This window comes from Triticum urartu, chromosome 6 (genome assembly GCF_003073215.2).
Source record: "Triticum urartu cultivar G1812 chromosome 6, Tu2.1, whole genome shotgun sequence".
NCBI classification, from domain to species: Eukaryota; Viridiplantae; Streptophyta; class Magnoliopsida; order Poales; family Poaceae; genus Triticum; species Triticum urartu.
This window is the reverse complement of record NC_053027.1, coordinates 528,461,613-528,465,418: the sequence shown is the minus strand read 5'-3', so window position 1 is coordinate 528,465,418 and position 3,806 is coordinate 528,461,613. Positions and strand designations below refer to the sequence as shown.

At 38.5% G+C, this 3,806-nt stretch overlaps 1 long non-coding RNA gene across 1 annotated transcript; it reads left to right on the top strand.

Moving 5' to 3' along the window:
• Positions 1 to 571: 571 nt before the first annotated feature.
• Positions 572 to 1,184, top strand: LOC125512673. Its single transcript, XR_007285484.1, has 2 exons — positions 572 to 680; positions 818 to 1,184. It is a non-coding gene; the product is annotated as an uncharacterized LOC125512673 (long non-coding RNA).
• The last annotated feature ends 2,622 nt before the right edge of the window (positions 1,185 to 3,806 follow it).

Genomic DNA, 3,806 nt, shown 5'->3' with positions numbered 1-3,806 from the left:
AATCTCATCAAAACCTCAACTTGATCAATATTTTCCTTGCATCTAGTAACCATATCCAAATCAAATCTTTCCAAAATCTCAACTAAATCAAAATTTTGATTGCCTTCCCGTATTCATACTCAAATCAAATCAAATCAAATCTTACCAAAATCTAGAATATCTCTACTATTAAAATGTAATTGGTACATGCACCACGCCGCCAACCGCCCCATCCATGAGGGTTTTCCCCTCCCACTGAAAATCAAATCGATTCACTCGGCCCTCCCTTTGGTTTTTCCCCGCCCGGCTTTGGTTTATTTCTCATATTGCCCCCTGGTTTGCAATAATCTAAACCAAATCGATGTTTTCCATTCCTTGTATAATTGGTCTATGGTAATTATATTTACCTAATATCAACGTAAATTCAATATCTTTCCTAATTTTAGCATGCAATGCAATTAATTTCTTTTCTGATATAGCGTGCATTCCACGTACACGATTACAAGTTTGGTAAAAAATAAAGCAATTCCTAAAACACCAAGCAAGACAACACTATAAAAGTGCCACAATTACTTCAGGAACATGCCGTGCACAGACGTATCATCACATATCCCATCCTCTTGAGTCTGGATTTGTTGAAGACATGAAGTATTGCCAAGTAACACTCCTCCTGGCCTTGATCGTTCTTGCCTCATCACCAGGTACATACTTTGTGTTATTGTGTACCATATAACATGCATGACAACTAAATATCAGTGTATTTTTCTCTCCATCCATCTTCGCATTGGTATATTTGGGATTTATTTACCTATTCTTATCGTGTCAATTGTGCAAGCAGCCATGGCGACCAAGTGCCCTCCAGAGTACACCTGCACCAAGTACATCAACCAGGGCCCATGTGATGCCGCCATGATGGACTGTGTGAGCGCGTACAAGGGCGCAGGGGAAGGCCAGTGCTTCCCTCAAGGATGCAGGTGTTCCTACTGCTGCAAGCCGCATCAACGAACTATTTAACCGAGCTTGGCCACCACGCCGTTTGGAGACGTGTTGATGGATGATGTGGTGCAAATTGCAAACTTAACTAGAATTTGTTTATTCTGCTTTTTTGAAGTAGTTATAAGAGACTCTTGTAGCATGATCATCGTTCTATCTAATATGAAGAGTAATAATAAATGGGCATATTGTAGGTTATATTTACGGGGCAACTATGCAGTGTGCGCTTACTTTTTTCCTTATGGAGTGCCATGTCCCGACAACCGACCTCCTTCCATAAATAGAAAGACCCAGAGTATGTGGTTCTCAATGGATCGTGTAGCTGGTGCTGAGAAGTATTTTTTTTTGCCATGGCTTGAAATCCCAAAACCCAAATGCTACCTTTCACTCCGGGAAAGTATCTAGTGCTCCCAGACTTGGGGTGCTCCCGGTGCTCCAAATGTCTGAAAAATATTTTTAAAATGTTCAAAAAATTCTGAAAAAAATGCAGCAGATCAACGGAACATCGATGTCTCTTGTCACAAAATTTCAAATCAAAATTCGAAACATTGCTCGAGATACAAAAATGACAAATTTTTGTACATAACATAAGTTGGGCTTTAGTTTTGGCCCATTATCACATTGATGTCAAATTTGTCATTTTTGTATCTCCAGCAATGTTTCGAATTTTGATTTGAAATTTTGTGACAAGAGACATCGATGTTCCATCGATACGCTGCATTTTTTTTAGAATTTTTTGAGCATTTTAAAAAATGTTTTTCATATCGGAGCACCGGGAGCACCCTAGGCCTGGGAGCACTAGATACTTTCCCCTTTCACTCCACCTTTTGCGCACACCCTCACCACTTAATTTTCGTATCATTTCCACCAAATGACCGTTTCTGAAAGTTAAGCAGCCCTTCAAAAAGCTTATTTCCAGGTCTGCCCTTAGTGAGTTGCGTAGCAAGGACATAGGCACACCCCAGGCCAACCTTAAAACAAAACTAATGATCAGTATCTACAATGACAAACATTGATACCGTGAATGAATAAATGTGTAGCTACGCCCTAGGCCAAGGCCCCTGCTACCTGGGGCCTAGCTACGTCTCTGCCCTCGGGTATACATGCCAGTATATCTCTCTGTTTATGGATAGAAGCTAGTGTTAAAATTACATCCAGAGCCTGTTCATGCCCACATACCTCCTTTAAAGAAGAAGGTGATCCCTTCTCCATTGATATAAAATCAAAACACATTCAACATCCTTTGGTGCTACTTTGCTAAAGAACACTCCTAGGAAAACTAAAAATCTTCCGACTTCTACCCCACAACAAATTTGGGACGTCGAAAGTACATCTTCTGTTACATCCAAAAAATAAAGAGATGAAGAAACAATAGTTTTTGGTAGTATAATTTTGACCATAGGTGCGGAATATACATTGCATGTATAAAAAATGATTGCTTTCAGAAACATCATTGCGATGTATATCATGGAAATATCATATGAAATGTGGATCTAACCAAAAAAATCACACAAAACAGTTTCAAACACCTAGACCGGCCACTAGAACAGGTGTGCAAAACGAGCTACATGGGAGATTGTTTACACAACATAGTGCGGAATACTACAACTCATATTTCACTAGTTCTTTTATGCAGGTGTTTTGTTTATTTGAAGTAGGCTCTTGTACATGTCAACAACATGGTACTAGCATGCTATTTGTTGCCCTGTATCAAAAACATATTGGCAAGAAAATAACTTCAGTGTATTGTGCTGGATTTATAATAATTCAAGATGGTAGATGCTCTGGTAGATGTTGATAACCAAAAAAGACGCTTAAATAGAGGAAATAAGTTTTCCTTCTTGAAATTACATTCAACTTTTAGTGTTGAAAAAAGAAGACAAAGTAAGAGAACAAAATCTAAAGTTTTTTAGTGTTCTACTTACGACGGAGGTACGGATTTGAGTATACTCCAAACCTTATCTACCTTAATTATCCTACTATGGATAATGGGATTGTGCAAGATGATGGAAGAAATGAGCAAATAGGGATGCTCCAAATGCTGCATATACGGTTTAGTGAAGTCCAAGATCACAATGGCACGTAATTCTTTGCTCCGATTCAGACATACTACATAGACTGTACTTAAGTTGTAATGGTGAATTGCACCTAGAGATAGATTGGCATATGGATGTTACATCCCCATCTTGGAAGTTCCCTTTCGAAAAGTATTATTGTACACAATGTACCACCAGATTGAAATTTAAATCTTTGATAAATAGTATTACGTAGAAGTTAGATCTAGAACGTAGGGAATATACATCTAGTAGTATCTTTGATATCGGGAAGAACCTTGATGTATATATTCACACACGTAAAAATAAAATAGTTTATGTAATTAACCAATGCATATTACACATAAACTAATCGTGATGGTCAGAAAACTCTTCCAATGGACAAAGAACAGCTGACGAGGTCACATGGCTAATTCAGCAAAGCAGAAATGCAAGAAAGCCCAGGAACAAACATCTTAAAATAGAAATTATAGGCTGATGACATCGCAACCTGCAAGCTCTTGCGCTCACAGCGTCCGTGCACATTAAGGTACAAATGATCATTGGTGTGTTAAAATAAAATAAAAATTATGCTTTCCAGCCCCCTAGATTACCCCCTTACTCCCCTGGCACCTTTCTCTAAACATATTGGGTGCATTTTTTTGCCAAACAAAAACCCCCCTCCCATGTTTACCTGGGTAGATAGAGGATGCACCTACCAGAAAAAAGAAAAACAAGATATGTGAGAGGTACTAGTAAACATCTTATTGTTTGTGGTTTCTGTTTTCATGTGCACGTACT